The 16,857-nt window shown below is 70.7% G+C and overlaps 12 non-coding genes across 12 annotated transcripts; 10 read left to right on the top strand and 2 right to left on the bottom strand.

The window, feature by feature from the left end:
- Positions 1-72, top strand: TRNAE-CUC (transfer RNA glutamic acid (anticodon CUC)). Its single transcript has one exon. It is a non-coding gene; the product is annotated as a tRNA-Glu (tRNA).
- Positions 73-3,360: 3,288 nt separating this feature from the next.
- Positions 3,361-3,443, bottom strand: TRNAL-CAG (transfer RNA leucine (anticodon CAG)). Its single transcript has one exon. It is a non-coding gene; the product is annotated as a tRNA-Leu (tRNA).
- Positions 3,444-4,164: 721 nt separating this feature from the next.
- Positions 4,165-4,236, top strand: TRNAD-GUC (transfer RNA aspartic acid (anticodon GUC)). Its single transcript has one exon. It is a non-coding gene; the product is annotated as a tRNA-Asp (tRNA).
- A 633-nt stretch (positions 4,237-4,869) lies between these two features.
- On the top strand, positions 4,870-4,941 carry TRNAG-UCC (transfer RNA glycine (anticodon UCC)). The gene has a single exon. It is a non-coding gene; the product is annotated as a tRNA-Gly (tRNA).
- Positions 4,942-5,262: 321 nt separating this feature from the next.
- Positions 5,263-5,334, top strand: TRNAE-CUC (transfer RNA glutamic acid (anticodon CUC)). Its single transcript has one exon. It is a non-coding gene; the product is annotated as a tRNA-Glu (tRNA).
- A 4,089-nt stretch (positions 5,335-9,423) lies between these two features.
- TRNAD-GUC (transfer RNA aspartic acid (anticodon GUC)) lies at positions 9,424-9,495 on the top strand. The gene has a single exon. It is a non-coding gene; the product is annotated as a tRNA-Asp (tRNA).
- Positions 9,496-10,137: 642 nt separating this feature from the next.
- TRNAG-UCC (transfer RNA glycine (anticodon UCC)) lies at positions 10,138-10,209 on the top strand. Its single transcript has one exon. It is a non-coding gene; the product is annotated as a tRNA-Gly (tRNA).
- A 321-nt stretch (positions 10,210-10,530) lies between these two features.
- On the top strand, positions 10,531-10,602 carry TRNAE-CUC (transfer RNA glutamic acid (anticodon CUC)). The gene has a single exon. It is a non-coding gene; the product is annotated as a tRNA-Glu (tRNA).
- A 1,847-nt stretch (positions 10,603-12,449) lies between these two features.
- TRNAG-GCC (transfer RNA glycine (anticodon GCC)) lies at positions 12,450-12,520 on the bottom strand. Its single transcript has one exon. It is a non-coding gene; the product is annotated as a tRNA-Gly (tRNA).
- A 2,167-nt stretch (positions 12,521-14,687) lies between these two features.
- Positions 14,688-14,759, top strand: TRNAD-GUC (transfer RNA aspartic acid (anticodon GUC)). The gene has a single exon. It is a non-coding gene; the product is annotated as a tRNA-Asp (tRNA).
- Positions 14,760-15,419: 660 nt separating this feature from the next.
- Positions 15,420-15,491, top strand: TRNAG-UCC (transfer RNA glycine (anticodon UCC)). The gene has a single exon. It is a non-coding gene; the product is annotated as a tRNA-Gly (tRNA).
- A 321-nt stretch (positions 15,492-15,812) lies between these two features.
- Positions 15,813-15,884, top strand: TRNAE-CUC (transfer RNA glutamic acid (anticodon CUC)). Its single transcript has one exon. It is a non-coding gene; the product is annotated as a tRNA-Glu (tRNA).
- The last annotated feature ends 973 nt before the right edge of the window (positions 15,885-16,857 follow it).

Genomic DNA, 16,857 nt, shown 5'->3' with positions numbered 1-16,857 from the left:
TCCCTGGTGGTCTAGTGGTTAGGATTCGGCGCTCTCACCGCCGCGGCCCGGGTTCGATTCCCGGTCAGGGAAGCCTTTCTTCTTCCTCGGAGGGCCGGCGTGTGTGCTCTGCCTCCCGCAGTACAGCCCGCCCACTTTTGCACAACCACGCAGCCAACTGCTTGTGCAATGGGGCAACGCACACTGCGCCCCAGCCCCAGCCCCGGCCCCGGCCCAAGCTCTGTGCCTCTGCCTCCGCGGCCGCCCTCAGCTGCTGTCCTTTTCGCCAGCTGCGCCACCTCAGGACCTTCGGCCGCTCCCCACCTCCAGGCTGCTCGCTGTCCCCCTGCTCCCGCGCCTCCCCTGCCAGCCTTTCTGCGACACTCCTGGGCAGCCGGAACACCCCCAACCCAGACGTGGGCACGCGCGCACCAACACACATCCACCCGCACACCCAGGATGCCACAATTCCGGAACAGCCGCACCCCACTCCACACACAGGGACCGGTGCCTGCACGCACTCGGCCTCACGTCCTCACTCACGACATCACCGCCGCCGGCACCACGCACAGGAACGCGTGTGCTTCTGCGTGCGCGCGCACACACACACTCACACACACACAGACACACACACAGAGAGACACAGAGGGCACGCCTTCTCTCCCTGCCCGTTGGGCCAGGTGCCAGGTGCCGCGTGCCATGGCCTCCGTGGGTCTGAGAGTCACCAAGCAGCCCAGGGTGCAGTTGCTTTGGTTTTCCCACCGTGAGCCGATCCAGGCTCCCAGGTGGGCTCGGGGCTTGAACACGTGGGAGCTGTCCCAGAGGGGCCCTGCACTTGGCACCCCTCCCCGCCTCCACCCCCCAGGATGCAGGATGCAGGATGCAGGATGCAGGATGCAGGATGCAGATGCGAGACCAGCAGGCTGGAGAGGGCCGGCAAGCTGGAGCCCTGGGCAATGCCGGCGGCTGGCCATAGGTGAGGGAGCCTCCTCCTCCGGGAGGAGGTGGGAGAGGGCTTGCGGACAGCCCGAGAGCCGAGATGACAGCCAGCCAGTGTGTGGGGACAAGGTGGAGGAGAGGGGAGCGGCATACGCTGGCGTTTCACCGTGGGCTCTCTCCGCACGGGAGGGAACCGACCCTCCCGGTCCCCGTCGCGGGCCACGCCACCACGGATTTGGTAGCACGTTCCAATCCCCGCCTCATCTCTGAGCTCTGCGTCCCGATTGACGCCTCGATCCCTGCATGCGGTTCTCCGCCCTACTCTGTGCCGGCTCGGCCCTCGTCAAGTAGCGGCTCCGGCTCCTTGTGCCCACACAGGACCTCCAGGGCAAGGGCGGAGCTGCCCAGCCGCTTAGGGCAGGTCTCGGGGGCGACAGGTCGACGGGACTCAGAGGGCAGAGTCTCAGGCGTGGAGCCTCCCGTGCAGTGGGTTGGGAGGGGCCCGGCCCTGGGCACTGGGGGCGGTGTGTGGGGCGCGTGGCAGGGCTGGAGTCGGGTGTCTGTTCTGGAGGCTGGCATCCCAAGCAGCCTAGGGCCAGGGCGTGAGCCCCCAACGGGGGCCGGCATCTGTCCAGCAGCCGGAAGGCGGGAGGAGTCGTGGAAGGGTGCTAGGGCCAGCCGCGCGTTGGCGATGGTTGGTTGTGAGAGCAGGGTGTGGGGAGGCGAAGCGGCGGGGCTTGGCGGCTCAGTGGCCGGCCGGCAGAGCGGCGAGGTCGGAAGTGCAGCGCGTGGGCCCGAAGTGGGTATCAGGAGAGGCAGAGGCTAGGAAGGAGGCAGGGGTGCGAGAGCTGAGGCACTGGCGCTGGGCTAGGCGGGGTTCGGCGGCCAGGGGGGCTGGGGAGCGCGTGTGCCAAGAGTGCTGGTGCAAGGCTGGCCAGAGAGGAGCCCGAGGGAGCGGCTTGCGCAGAGGCACTGCTGGGGCTGCCCAAGCAAAAGGGGAGCAGGAGCTGCATGGGCCGGGAATCGAACCCAGGCCTCCCGCGTGGCAGGCGAGAATTCTACCACTGAACCACCCATGCACCGTCGGCGGGCGCCGCCAGGAGCCGCCACAGGCCCACAGGCTGATCACCACGAGCTGCTCCGTTGCAGCCGCTTTCCGTGGAGCAGGGCGACCACGCGCAAGCAGAAGGAGCTGCTCCACGCGCCTCTAGGGCCCAGGCTGCTTGGCAAGCTGCCTAGAGTTGAGGATGGGCGGAATGGTTGGCTGGGGTGGGGTTGGAGGGGGTGTGGTGTGGTGTGGTGTGGTGGTGGTTGGCCTTGGATGGGTGGGTGGGGTTTGGGAGGGAGACACACACACACACACACACACACACGAGAGAGAGAGAGAGAGAGAGAGCGAGCTAGAGAGCAAGAGGCAGGCAGACAGAGAAAGAGAGAGAAGCACAGAGCTTCAGCTCCTGCTGGGTTGTTGTCTGCATCCCAGGGCACGGGGAAGGAGGGGCGCTGGAGCCCAGAGAGAGCCAGGATGCAGCCGGCCAGACCCGGCCCTCTGCCCAGGTCCCCGTCAGAGCAGGTGACTCGGGGCGGTCCCCGTGGTGGTGGGCTCGGGTGTGAGCCACGGCTGCAACAGGAGCACCGGCTGAAGGCGGGTGTGTGGCCGGCCGCCACGCTGGGTGGGGCGCGCCTGCCCATGGAGCCCCCCGCCCCGCCCCTGGGGAGGCGGTGGGTCGTGGAGGAGAGCCAACGTGTGCAGCTGGGTGACCGCAGGGCGCCTGGGCCTTCGGCCGGCCACCAACCACTGCCCCGGGTGGTTTTCCCGACTCGTGGCCTCTGTGCCTCCTGAGGCAGCTGTGCTGAGGCCGAGAGAGGCGGGAGCACGGGGTCAGCCAAGGGCTCCGAGGAGCAGGATCCCGGGCAGCGCGCTGTCCCGAGCAGGCAGACAGGCTGGCAGGCGGGAGGCGGGAGGCGGGAGTGCGCGGCGAGGGCGAGGAGGTGGGACGCGGCCGAAGTGCGCTGCTCTCGGTGGGCTGGCTGCAGACAGGTGTTTAGGGGACGCTCGGGAGGACTCTGGGCGGGCCGCCCGTCGGTTCAGCGCTCTGGGGCTGGCAGGTGGCGGGGAGAGGTGGAGGAGATCTGGGGACTGGGGCTGGGAGGCGGAGGGCCGTGAATGTGCGGAAGGTAGCGGCAGAGGGTGGCGGCAGAGGAGCGGAGGAGCCAGGAAGACTCGGAGGCAGGTGGGTCCCGAGAAGCGGTGTGGTGGGGAGAGGTGGGCGGGAGTGCCTGCGCGCTGGCCAGTTGGAGCGGGGTCCCTGTGGCGAGTCCCACGTGTGGGCCGGGCCGGCAAGGCGGGGTCTCGCTCGCGACGGCTGGAAAGCCGGAGCGGCGAGCGGCGTGTTGCACGACGGGCGCGAGGCTGGCCCGGGCGTGCCAAAAAGGCGTGCTTGTCAGGAGTGGGATTCGAACCCACGCCTCCAGGGGAGACTGCGACCTGAACGCAGCGCCTTAGACCGCTCGGCCATCCTGACGGCGGGCCGGGTGGCGCGGCCGTTCCCTTGGCTGGGGGAGCGCGCCAGGGACTGCGGCCTTGGTCCGTCGCGCCGCCTGGGCCCTGGGCTGCGGGGCCAGGGCGCAGGCCGCGGGGCGCGCGGGTTGCGCGGTTCCCGGGGCAGCTCCGCGCGGTTCCCGGGGCTTGCAGGGCGCCGCTGCCCGGTTCTGGAGGCCGCACGGGGCACCCGGCAGCACCCCCCGGGACGCATCCCAGACGGGCCGCCCGCTCCTTCCAGTTCGCAGCGCTGCCCCCGCCCTCGTTGTGCCCCGCCCACCGGGTCGTCGTGGTCTTCCTCCTCCTCCTCCTCTCCCTCTGGGTTTTCCTGGGGGTGCTCTTCCTCCTCTTCCTCGCTGTGCCCCTCCGCTGGCTCTTCTCCCCTCTCCTCTTGCTGCTGCTGCTGCTGCTGCTGCTGCTGCTGCTGCTCTTCCTCATCTTCATCCTCCTCCCTGGCTTCCCCTGGGTCCTCCGGTTGGTTGGCTCTATGCTCCTGGAAGCTAGCATGTTGTGGTCCCGGGCCGGGGAGTCCACGTGGGGCTGAAGGCACTAGGTTGCGGGGACCGGGGCCTGGGCACTGGGGACGGGTGGCGGTTGGCCCTGGAGCCGGTGTGTGGGCGGTGGAGGGCAGGGGTCGGGTGCGGGCGGGCGGGCGGGCGGGCGGACGCAGAGGGGTCGAGGGGACCCGAGGGTGGCCGCCGCCGTCCTCGTTAGTATAGTGGTGAGTATCCCCGCCTGTCACGCGGGAGACCGGGGTTCGATTCCCCGACGGGGAGGCAAGCCGCCCTTTTTGGCCAGGCCCCGCACGCCGGCCCCCGCACGCGGAGCACCAGGGACCGTGTGGCCTGCGGGCCCCGGACACGCACCCGTGTTGGGCGCACAGGGCGCGGCGCGCGCGAGGAGTTTTCGCTCGCCCACGGTCGGTCGCCACCGACCGACAGGGCTTGGTGCGCTTGGTGCGCTAGGTGCGCTAGGTGCGCTGGGTGAGGGGGCGCGGACGAGCCGGGGAGCGAGCCTGCGGGTGCGGTCGGTCGCCTGGCCGTCGGACCTCTGGTGCACGAGGGCTTGGACGAGCCAGCTGAGGGCGGACGCGGAGACGGATACGGATACGGACGCGCGCGCCGCCGGGGCTCCGCTGGATCCGGAGGCCGGTTCCCAGGAGTAAGGAGACCGGGAGGCGCTGGGCGGAGGCGGGCGCGTGCGCAGACGGAGAAGCGGCTGGCGTGCGTGTGGATGCGCGAGGGCGCGCGCGTGGATCGGGCAGGCGTGCTGGGCTTGGCCGGCGGGGCGCCGGGCGGCCTTGGGGTGGCAGCGGGGAAGTGCGGGCGAGGCGCGCCGTCGGGGCACGGGGGCGGCGGGGCGCTCCGGGCAAGCCGGGCGGCGCGTGGCCAGGCCGGCCTCGGCGGGAGGCGTTGGTGGTATAGTGGTGAGCATAGCTGCCTTCCAAGCAGTTGACCCGGGTTCGATTCCCGGCCAACGCAGCGCGCCCACCTTTTGGCAGAGGCGGTGGTCGTGGCGCGCGCCCGGCCGCCCAGGTGGGGCGGACTCGGCTGAGCGCGGCGGGGCAGGGCGTGCGCGGGGGCCAGGAGACGGAGGCGCGCCGTGTGTTTTTGAGGTCAGGGCGGATGGCGGGCGGGGGCCCGTCGGCCGGCCCGGGCAGGACAGCCGGGGGGTTGGCCGTGGAAGTAGCGCGACAGGCCAGGCGCTGCTGCTGCTGCTGCTGCTGCTGCTGCTGCTGCCCATTGGCACCCAGGCGCCGGCTGCAGCAGGCAGAGGCCCAGGCCAGACGCGCAGCCCGACGCTCCCTGGTGGTCTAGTGGTTAGGATTCGGCGCTCTCACCGCCGCGGCCCGGGTTCGATTCCCGGTCAGGGAAGCCTTTCTTCTTCCTCGGAGGGCCGGCGTGTGTGCTCTGCCTCCCGCAGTACAGCCCGCCCACTTTTGCACAACCACGCAGCCAACTGCTTGTGCAATGGGGCAACGCACACTGCGCCCCAGCCCCAGCCCCGGCCCCGGCCCAAGCTCTGTGCCTCTGCCTCCGCGGCCGCCCTCAGCTGCTGTCCTTTTCGCCAGCTGCGCCACCTCAGGACCTTCGGCCGCTCCCCACCTCCAGGCTGCTCGCTGTCCCCCTGCTCCCGCGCCTCCCCTGCCAGCCTTTCTGCGACACTCCTGGGCAGCCGGAACACCCCCAACCCAGACGTGGGCACGCGCGCACCAACACACATCCACCCGCACACCCAGGATGCCACAATTCCGGAACAGCCGCACCCCACTCCACACACAGGGACCGGTGCCTGCACGCACTCGGCCTCACGTCCTCACTCACGACATCACCGCCGCCGGCACCACGCACAGGAACGCGTGTGCTTCTGCGTGCGCGCGCACACACACACTCACACACACACAGACACACACACAGAGAGACACAGAGGGCACGCCTTCTCTCCCTGCCCGTTGGGCCAGGTGCCAGGTGCCGCGTGCCATGGCCTCCGTGGGTCTGAGAGTCACCAAGCAGCCCAGGGTGCAGTTGCTTTGGTTTTCCCACCGTGAGCCGATCCAGGCTCCCAGGTGGGCTCGGGGCTTGAACACGTGGGAGCTGTCCCAGAGGGGCCCTGCACTTGGCACCCCTCCCCGCCTCCACCCCCCAGGATGCAGGATGCAGGATGCAGGATGCAGGATGCAGATGCGAGACCAGCAGGCTGGAGAGGGCCGGCAAGCTGGAGCCCTGGGCAATGCCGGCGGCTGGCCATAGGTGAGGGAGCCTCCTCCTCCGGGAGGAGGTGGGAGAGGGCTTGCGGACAGCCCGAGAGCCGAGATGACAGCCAGCCAGTGTGTGGGGACAAGGTGGAGGAGAGGGGAGCGGCATACGCTGGCGTTTCACCGTGGGCTCTCTCCGCACGGGAGGGAACCGACCCTCCCGGTCCCCGTCGCGGGCCACGCCACCACGGATTTGGTAGCACGTTCCAATCCCCGCCTCATCTCTGAGCTCTGCGTCCCGATTGACGCCTCGATCCCTGCATGCGGTTCTCCGCCCTACTCTGTGCCGGCTCGGCCCTCGTCAAGTAGCGGCTCCGGCTCCTTGTGCCCACACAGGACCTCCAGGGCAAGGGCGGAGCTGCCCAGCCGCTTAGGGCAGGTCTCGGGGGCGACAGGTCGACGGGACTCAGAGGGCAGAGTCTCAGGCGTGGAGCCTCCCGTGCAGTGGGTTGGGAGGGGCCCGGCCCTGGGCACTGGGGGCGGTGTGTGGGGCGCGTGGCAGGGCTGGAGTCGGGTGTCTGTTCTGGAGGCTGGCATCCCAAGCAGCCTAGGGCCAGGGCGTGAGCCCCCAACGGGGGCCGGCATCTGTCCAGCAGCCGGAAGGCGGGAGGAGTCGTGGAAGGGTGCTAGGGCCAGCCGCGCGTTGGCGATGGTTGGTTGTGAGAGCAGGGTGTGGGGAGGCGAAGCGGCGGGGCTTGGCGGCTCAGTGGCCGGCCGGCAGAGCGGCGAGGTCGGAAGTGCAGCGCGTGGGCCCGAAGTGGGTATCAGGAGAGGCAGAGGCTAGGAAGGAGGCAGGGGTGCGAGAGCTGAGGCACTGGCGCTGGGCTAGGCGGGGTTCGGCGGCCAGGGGGGCTGGGGAGCGCGTGTGCCAAGAGTGCTGGTGCAAGGCTGGCCAGAGAGGAGCCCGAGGGAGCGGCTTGCGCAGAGGCACTGCTGGGGCTGCCCAAGCAAAAGGGGAGCAGGAGCTGCATGGGCCGGGAATCGAACCCAGGCCTCCCGCGTGGCAGGCGAGAATTCTACCACTGAACCACCCATGCACCGTCGGCGGGCGCCGCCAGGAGCCGCCACAGGCCCACAGGCTGATCACCACGAGCTGCTCCGTTGCAGCCGCTTTCCGTGGAGCAGGGCGACCACGCGCAAGCAGAAGGAGCTGCTCCACGCGCCTCTAGGGCCCAGGCTGCTTGGCAAGCTGCCTAGAGTTGAGGATGGGCGGAATGGTTGGCTGGGGTGGGGTTGGAGGGGGTGTGGTGTGGTGTGGTGTGGTGGTGGTTGGCCTTGGATGGGTGGGTGGGGTTTGGGAGGGAGACACACACACACACACACACACACACGAGAGAGAGAGAGAGAGAGAGCGAGCTAGAGAGCAAGAGGCAGGCAGACAGAGAAAGAGAGAGAAGCACAGAGCTTCAGCTCCTGCTGGGTTGTTGTCTGCATCCCAGGGCACGGGGAAGGAGGGGCGCTGGAGCCCAGAGAGAGCCAGGATGCAGCCGGCCAGACCCGGCCCTCTGCCCAGGTCCCCGTCAGAGCAGGTGACTCGGGGCGGTCCCCGTGGTGGTGGGCTCGGGTGTGAGCCACGGCTGCAACAGGAGCACCGGCTGAAGGCGGGTGTGTGGCCGGCCGCCACGCTGGGTGGGGCGCGCCTGCCCATGGAGCCCCCCGCCCCGCCCCTGGGGAGGCGGTGGGTCGTGGAGGAGAGCCAACGTGTGCAGCTGGGTGACCGCAGGGCGCCTGGGCCTTCGGCCGGCCACCAACCACTGCCCCGGGTGGTTTTCCCGACTCGTGGCCTCTGTGCCTCCTGAGGCAGCTGTGCTGAGGCCGAGAGAGGCGGGAGCACGGGGTCAGCCAAGGGCTCCGAGGAGCAGGATCCCGGGCAGCGCGCTGTCCCGAGCAGGCAGACAGGCTGGCAGGCGGGAGGCGGGAGGCGGGAGTGCGCGGCGAGGGCGAGGAGGTGGGACGCGGCCGAAGTGCGCTGCTCTCGGTGGGCTGGCTGCAGACAGGTGTTTAGGGGACGCTCGGGAGGACTCTGGGCGGGCCGCCCGTCGGTTCAGCGCTCTGGGGCTGGCAGGTGGCGGGGAGAGGTGGAGGAGATCTGGGGACTGGGGCTGGGAGGCGGAGGGCCGTGAATGTGCGGAAGGTAGCGGCAGAGGGTGGCGGCAGAGGAGCGGAGGAGCCAGGAAGACTCGGAGGCAGGTGGGTCCCGAGAAGCGGTGTGGTGGGGAGAGGTGGGCGGGAGTGCCTGCGCGCTGGCCAGTTGGAGCGGGGTCCCTGTGGCGAGTCCCACGTGTGGGCCGGGCCGGCAAGGCGGGGTCTCGCTCGCGACGGCTGGAAAGCCGGAGCGGCGAGCGGCGTGTTGCACGACGGGCGCGAGGCTGGCCCGGGCGTGCCAAAAAGGCGTGCTTGTCAGGAGTGGGATTCGAACCCACGCCTCCAGGGGAGACTGCGACCTGAACGCAGCGCCTTAGACCGCTCGGCCATCCTGACGGCGGGCCGGGTGGCGCGGCCGTTCCCTTGGCTGGGGGAGCGCGCCAGGGACTGCGGCCTTGGTCCGTCGCGCCGCCTGGGCCCTGGGCTGCGGGGCCAGGGCGCAGGCCGCGGGGCGCGCGGGTTGCGCGGTTCCCGGGGCAGCTCCGCGCGGTTCCCGGGGCTTGCAGGGCGCCGCTGCCCGGTTCTGGAGGCCGCACGGGGCACCCGGCAGCACCCCCCGGGACGCATCCCAGACGGGCCGCCCGCTCCTTCCAGTTCGCAGCGCTGCCCCCGCCCTCGTTGTGCCCCGCCCACCGGGTCGTCGTGGTCTTCCTCCTCCTCCTCCTCTCCCTCTGGGTTTTCCTGGGGGTGCTCTTCCTCCTCTTCCTCGCTGTGCCCCTCCGCTGGCTCTTCTCCCCTCTCCTCTTGCTGCTGCTGCTGCTGCTGCTGCTGCTGCTGCTGCTGCTGCTCTTCCTCATCTTCATCCTCCTCCCTGGCTTCCCCTGGGTCCTCCGGTTGGTTGGCTCTATGCTCCTGGAAGCTAGCATGTTGTGGTCCCGGGCCGGGGAGTCCACGTGGGGCTGAAGGCACTAGGTTGCGGGGACCGGGGCCTGGGCACTGGGGACGGGTGGCGGTTGGCCCTGGAGCCGGTGTGTGGGCGGTGGAGGGCAGGGGTCGGGTGCGGGCGGGCGGGCGGGCGGGCGGACGCAGAGGGGTCGAGGGGACCCGAGGGTGGCCGCCGCCGTCCTCGTTAGTATAGTGGTGAGTATCCCCGCCTGTCACGCGGGAGACCGGGGTTCGATTCCCCGACGGGGAGGCAAGCCGCCCTTTTTGGCCAGGCCCCGCACGCCGGCCCCCGCACGCGGAGCACCAGGGACCGTGTGGCCTGCGGGCCCCGGACACGCACCCGTGTTGGGCGCACAGGGCGCGGCGCGCGCGAGGAGTTTTCGCTCGCCCACGGTCGGTCGCCACCGACCGACAGGGCTTGGTGCGCTTGGTGCGCTTGGTGCGCTAGGTGCGCTAGGTGCGCTGGGTGAGGGGGCGCGGACGAGCCGGGGAGCGAGCCTGCGGGTGCGGTCGGTCGCCTGGCCGTCGGACCTCTGGTGCACGAGGGCTTGGACGAGCCAGCTGAGGGCGGACGCGGAGACGGATACGGATACGGACGCGCGCGCCGCCGGGGCTCCGCTGGATCCGGAGGCCGGTTCCCAGGAGTAAGGAGACCGGGAGGCGCTGGGCGGAGGCGGGCGCGTGCGCAGACGGAGAAGCGGCTGGCGTGCGTGTGGATGCGCGAGGGCGCGCGCGTGGATCGGGCAGGCGTGCTGGGCTTGGCCGGCGGGGCGCCGGGCGGCCTTGGGGTGGCAGCGGGGAAGTGCGGGCGAGGCGCGCCGTCGGGGCACGGGGGCGGCGGGGCGCTCCGGGCAAGCCGGGCGGCGCGTGGCCAGGCCGGCCTCGGCGGGAGGCGTTGGTGGTATAGTGGTGAGCATAGCTGCCTTCCAAGCAGTTGACCCGGGTTCGATTCCCGGCCAACGCAGCGCGCCCACCTTTTGGCAGAGGCGGTGGTCGTGGCGCGCGCCCGGCCGCCCAGGTGGGGCGGACTCGGCTGAGCGCGGCGGGGCAGGGCGTGCGCGGGGGCCAGGAGACGGAGGCGCGCCGTGTGTTTTTGAGGTCAGGGCGGATGGCGGGCGGGGGCCCGTCGGCCGGCCCGGGCAGGACAGCCGGGGGGTTGGCCGTGGAAGTAGCGCGACAGGCCAGGCGCTGCTGCTGCTGCTGCTGCTGCTGCTGCTGCTGCCCATTGGCACCCAGGCGCCGGCTGCAGCAGGCAGAGGCCCAGGCCAGACGCGCAGCCCGACGCTCCCTGGTGGTCTAGTGGTTAGGATTCGGCGCTCTCACCGCCGCGGCCCGGGTTCGATTCCCGGTCAGGGAAGCCTTTCTTCTTCCTCGGAGGGCCGGCGTGTGTGCTCTGCCTCCCGCAGTACAGCCCGCCCACTTTTGCACAACCACGCAGCCAACTGCTTGTGCAATGGGGCAACGCACACTGCGCCCCAGCCCCAGCCCCGGCCCCGGCCCAAGCTCTGTGCCTCTGCCTCCGCGGCCGCCCTCAGCTGCTGTCCTTTTCGCCAGCTGCGCCACCTCAGGACCTTCGGCCGCTCCCCACCTCCAGGCTGCTCGCTGTCCCCCTGCTCCCGCGCCTCCCCTGCCAGCCTTTCTGCGACACTCCTGGGCAGCCGGAACACCCCCAACCCAGACGTGGGCACGCGCGCACCAACACACATCCACCCGCACACCCAGGATGCCACAATTCCGGAACAGCCGCACCCCACTCCACACACAGGGACCGGTGCCTGCACGCACTCGGCCTCACGTCCTCACTCACGACATCACCGCCGCCGGCACCACGCACAGGAACGCGTGTGCTTCTGCGTGCGCGCGCACACACACACTCACACACACACAGACACACACACAGAGAGACACAGAGGGCACGCCTTCTCTCCCTGCCCGTTGGGCCAGGTGCCAGGTGCCGCGTGCCATGGCCTCCGTGGGTCTGAGAGTCACCAAGCAGCCCAGGGTGCAGTTGCTTTGGTTTTCCCACCGTGAGCCGATCCAGGCTCCCAGGTGGGCTCGGGGCTTGAACACGTGGGAGCTGTCCCAGAGGGGCCCTGCACTTGGCACCCCTCCCCGCCTCCACCCCCCAGGATGCAGGATGCAGGATGCAGGATGCAGGATGCAGATGCGAGACCAGCAGGCTGGAGAGGGCCGGCAAGCTGGAGCCCTGGGCAATGCCGGCGGCTGGCCATAGGTGAGGGAGCCTCCTCCTCCGGGAGGAGGTGGGAGAGGGCTTGCGGACAGCCCGAGAGCCGAGATGACAGCCAGCCAGTGTGTGGGGACAAGGTGGAGGAGAGGGGAGCGGCATACGCTGGCGTTTCACCGTGGGCTCTCTCCGCACGGGAGGGAACCGACCCTCCCGGTCCCCGTCGCGGGCCACGCCACCACGGATTTGGTAGCACGTTCCAATCCCCGCCTCATCTCTGAGCTCTGCGTCCCGATTGACGCCTCGATCCCTGCATGCGGTTCTCCGCCCTACTCTGTGCCGGCTCGGCCCTCGTCAAGTAGCGGCTCCGGCTCCTTGTGCCCACACAGGACCTCCAGGGCAAGGGCGGAGCTGCCCAGCCGCTTAGGGCAGGTCTCGGGGGCGACAGGTCGACGGGACTCAGAGGGCAGAGTCTCAGGCGTGGAGCCTCCCGTGCAGTGGGTTGGGAGGGGCCCGGCCCTGGGCACTGGGGGCGGTGTGTGGGGCGCGTGGCAGGGCTGGAGTCGGGTGTCTGTTCTGGAGGCTGGCATCCCAAGCAGCCTAGGGCCAGGGCGTGAGCCCCCAACGGGGGCCGGCATCTGTCCAGCAGCCGGAAGGCGGGAGGAGTCGTGGAAGGGTGCTAGGGCCAGCCGCACTTTGGCGATGGTTGGTTGTGAGAGCAGGGTGTGGGGAGGCGAAGCGGCGGGGCTTGGCGGCTCAGTGGCCGGCCGGCAGAGCGGCGAGGTCGGAAGTGCAGCGCGTGGGCCCGAAGTGGGTATCAGGAGAGGCAGAGGCTAGGAAGGAGGCAGGGGTGCGAGAGCTGAGGCACTGGCGCTGGGCTAGGCGGGGTTCGGCGGCCAGGGGGGCTGGGGAGCGCGTGTGCCAAGAGTGCTGGTGCAAGGCTGGCCAGAGAGGAGCCCGAGGGAGCGGCTTGCGCAGAGGCACTGCTGGGGCTGCCCAAGCAAAAGGGGAGCAGGAGCTGCATGGGCCGGGAATCGAACCCGGGCCTCCCGCGTGGCAGGCGAGAATTCTACCACTGAACCACCCATGCACCGTCGGCGGGCGCCGCCAGGAGCCGCCACAGGCCCACAGGCTGATCACCACGAGCTGCTCCGTTGCAGCCGCTTTCCGTGGAGCAGGGCGACCACGCGCAAGCAGAAGGAGCTGCTCCACGCGCCTCTAGGGCCCAGGCTGCTTGGCAAGCTGCCTAGAGTTGAGGATGGGCGGAATGGTTGGCTGGGGTGGGGTTGGAGGGGTTGTGGTGTGGTGTGGTGTGGTGGTGGTTGGCCTTGGATGGGTGGGTGGGGTTTGGGAGGGAGACACACACACACACACACACACACACACGAGAGAGAGAGAGAGAGAGAGCGAGCTAGAGAGCAAGAGGCAGGCAGACAGAGAAAGAGAGAGAAGCACAGAGCTTCAGCTCCTGCTGGGTTGTTGTCTGCATCCCAGGGCACGGGGAAGGAGGGGCGCTGGAGCCCAGAGAGAGCCAGGATGCAGCCGGCCAGACCCGGCCCTCTGCCCAGGTCCCCGTCAGAGCAGGTGACTCGGGGCGGTCCCCGTGGTGGTGGGCTCGGGTGTGAGCCACGGCTGCAACAGGAGCACCGGCTGAAGGCGGGTGTGTGGCCGGCCGCCACGCTGGGTGGGGCGCGCCTGCCCATGGAGCCCCCCGCCCCGCCCCTGGGGAGGCGGTGGGTCGTGGAGGAGAGCCAACGTGTGCAGCTGGGTGACCGCAGGGCGCCTGGGCCTTCGGCCGGCCACCAACCACTGCCCCGGGTGGTTTTCCCGACTCGTGGCCTCTGTGCCTCCTGAGGCAGCTGTGCTGAGGCCGAGAGAGGCGGGAGCACGGGGTCAGCCAAGGGCTCCGAGGAGCAGGATCCCGGGCAGCGCGCTGTCCCGAGCAGGCAGACAGGCTGGCAGGCGGGAGGCGGGAGGCGGGAGTGCGCGGCGAGGGCGAGGAGGTGGGACGCGGCCGAAGTGCGCTGCTCTCGGTGGGCTGGCTGCAGACAGGTGTTTAGGGGACGCTCGGGAGGACTCTGGGCGGGCCGCCCGTCGGTTCAGCGCTCTGGGGCTGGCAGGTGGCGGGGAGAGGTGGAGGAGATCTGGGGACTGGGGCTGGGAGGCGGAGGGCCGTGAATGTGCGGAAGGTAGCGGCAGAGGGTGGCGGCAGAGGAGCGGAGGAGCCAGGAAGACTCGGAGGCAGGTGGGTCCCGAGAAGCGGTGTGGTGGGGAGAGGTGGGCGGGAGTGCCTGCGCGCTGGCCAGTTGGAGCGGGGTCCCTGTGGCGAGTCCCACGTGTGGGCCGGGCCGGCAAGGCGGGGTCTCGCTCGCGACGGCTGGAAAGCCGGAGCGGCGAGCGGCGTGTTGCACGACGGGCGCGAGGCTGGCCCGGGCGTGCCAAAAAGGCGTGCTTGTCAGGAGTGGGATTCGAACCCACGCCTCCAGGGGAGACTGCGACCTGAACGCAGCGCCTTAGACCGCTCGGCCATCCTGACGGCGGGCCGGGTGGCGCGGCCGTTCCCTTGGCTGGGGGAGCGCGCCAGGGACTGCGGCCTTGGTCCGTCGCGCCGCCTGGGCCCTGGGCTGCGGGGCCAGGGCGCAGGCCGCGGGGCGCGCGGGTTGCGCGGTTCCCGGGGCAGCTCCGCGCGGTTCCCGGGGCTTGCAGGGCGCCGCTGCCCGGTTCTGGAGGCCGCACGGGGCACCCGGCAGCACCCCCCGGGACGCATCCCAGACGGGCCGCCCGCTCCTTCCAGTTCGCAGCGCTGCCCCCGCCCTCGTTGTGCCCCGCCCACCGGGTCGTCGTGGTCTTCCTCCTCCTCCTCCTCTCCCTCTGGGTTTTCCTGGGGGTGCTCTTCCTCCTCTTCCTCGCTGTGCCCCTCCGCTGGCTCTTCTCCCCTCTCCTCTTGCTGCTGCTGCTGCTGCTGCTGCTGCTGCTGCTGCTCTTCCTCATCTTCATCCTCCTCCCTGGCTTCCCCTGGGTCCTCCGGTTGGTTGGCTCTATGCTCCTGGAAGCTAGCATGTTGTGGTCCCGGGCCGGGGAGTCCACGTGGGGCTGAAGGCACTAGGTTGCGGGGACCGGGGCCTGGGCACTGGGGACGGGTGGCGGTTGGCCCTGGAGCCGGTGTGTGGGCGGTGGAGGGCAGGGGTCGGGTGCGGGCGGGCGGGCGGGCGGGCGGACGCAGAGGGGTCGAGGGGACCCGAGGGTGGCCGCCGCCGTCCTCGTTAGTATAGTGGTGAGTATCCCCGCCTGTCACGCGGGAGACCGGGGTTCGATTCCCCGACGGGGAGGCAAGCCGCCCTTTTTGGCCAGGCCCCGCACGCCGGCCCCCGCACGCGGAGCACCAGGGACCGTGTGGCCTGCGGGCCCCGGACACGCACCCGTGTTGGGCGCACAGGGCGCGGCGCGCGCGAGGAGTTTTCGCTCGCCCACGGTCGGTCGCCACCGACCGACAGGGCTTGGTGCGCTTGGTGCGCTTGGTGCGCTAGGTGCGCTTGGTGCGCTAGGTGCGCTAGGTGCGCTGGGTGAGGGGGCGCGGACGAGCCGGGGAGCGAGCCTGCGGGTGCGGTCGGTCGCCTGGCCGTCGGACCTCTGGTGCACGAGGGCTTGGACGAGCCAGCTGAGGGCGGACGCGGAGACGGATACGGATACGGACGCGCGCGCCGCCGGGGCTCCGCTGGATCCGGAGGCCGGTTCCCAGGAGTAAGGAGACCGGGAGGCGCTGGGCGGAGGCGGGCGCGTGCGCAGACGGAGAAGCGGCTGGCGTGCGTGTGGATGCGCGAGGGCGCGCGCGTGGATCGGGCAGGCGTGCTGGGCTTGGCCGGCGGGGCGCCGGGAGGCCTTGGGGTGGCAGCGGGGAAGTGCGGGCGAGGCGCGCCGTCGGGGCACGGGGGCGGCGGGGCGCTCCGGGCAAGCCGGGCGGCGCGTGGCCAGGCCGGCCTCGGCGGGAGGCGTTGGTGGTATAGTGGTGAGCATAGCTGCCTTCCAAGCAGTTGACCCGGGTTCGATTCCCGGCCAACGCACCGCGCCCACCTTTTGGCAGCGGCGGTGGTCGTGGCGCGCGCCCGGCCGCCCAGGTGGGGTGGACTCGGCTGAGCGCGGCGGGGCAGGGCGTGCGCGGGGGCCAGGAGACGGAGGCGCGCCGTGTGTTTTTGAGGTCAGGGCGGATGGCGGGCGGGGGCCCGTCGGCCGGCCCGGGCAGGACAGCCGGGGGGTTGGCCGTGGAAGTAGCGCGACAGGCCAGGCGCTGCTGCTGCTGCTGCTGCTGCTGCTGCTGCTGCCCATTGGCACCCAGGCGCCGGCTGCAGCAGGCAGAGGCCCAGGCCAGACGCGCAGCCCGACGCTCCCTGGTGGTCTAGTGGTTAGGATTCGGCGCTCTCACCGCCGCGGCCCGGGTTCGATTCCCGGTCAGGGAAGCCTTTCTTCTTCCTCGGAGGGCCGGCGTGTGTGCTCTGCCTCCCGCAGTACAGCCCGCCCACTTTTGCACAACCACGCAGCCAACTGCTTGTGCAATGGGGCAACGCACACTGCGCCCCAGCCCCAGCCCCGGCCCCGGCCCAAGCTCTGTGCCTCTGCCTCCGCGGCCGCCCTCAGCTGCTGTCCTTTTCGCCAGCTGCGCCACCTCAGGACCTTCGGCCGCTCCCCACCTCCAGGCTGCTCGCTGTCCCCCTGCTCCCGCGCCTCCCCTGCCAGCCTTTCTGCGACACTCCTGGGCAGCCGGAACACCCCCAACCCAGACGTGGGCACGCGCGCACCAACACACATCCACCCGCACACCCAGGATGCCACAATTCCGGAACAGCCGCACCCCACTCCACACACAGGGACCGGTGCCTGCACGCACTCGGCCTCACGTCCTCACTCACGACATCACCGCCGCCGGCACCACGCACAGGAACGCGTGTGCTTCTGCGTGCGCGCGCACACACACACTCACACACACACAGACACACACACAGAGAGACACAGAGGGCACGCCTTCTCTCCCTGCCCGTTGGGCCAGGTGCCAGGTGCCGCGTGCCATGGCCTCCGTGGGTCTGAGAGTCACCAAGCAGCCCAGGGTGCAGTTGCTTTGGTTTTCCCACCGTGAGCCGATCCAGGCTCCCAGGTGGGCTCGGGGCTTGAACACGTGGGAGCTGTCCCAGAGGGGCCCTGCACTTGGCACCCCTCCCCGCCTCCACCCCCCAGGATGCAGGATGCAGGATGCAGGATGCAGGATGCAGATGCGAGACCAGCAGGCTGGAGAGGGCCGGCAAGCTGGAGCCCTGGGCAATGCCGGCGGCTGGCCATAGGTGAGGGAGCCTCCTCCTCCGGGAGGAGGTGGGAGAGGGCTTGCGGACAGCCCGAGAGCCGAGATGACAGCCAGCCAGTGTGTGGGGACAAGGTGGA

The sequence above is a fragment of the Oryctolagus cuniculus genome, chromosome 7, assembly GCF_964237555.1.
Source record: "Oryctolagus cuniculus chromosome 7, mOryCun1.1, whole genome shotgun sequence".
NCBI classification, from domain to species: Eukaryota; Metazoa; Chordata; class Mammalia; order Lagomorpha; family Leporidae; genus Oryctolagus; species Oryctolagus cuniculus.
Note: the sequence above shows the minus strand (reverse complement) of the source record. Positions and strands in the feature narration are given on the sequence as shown.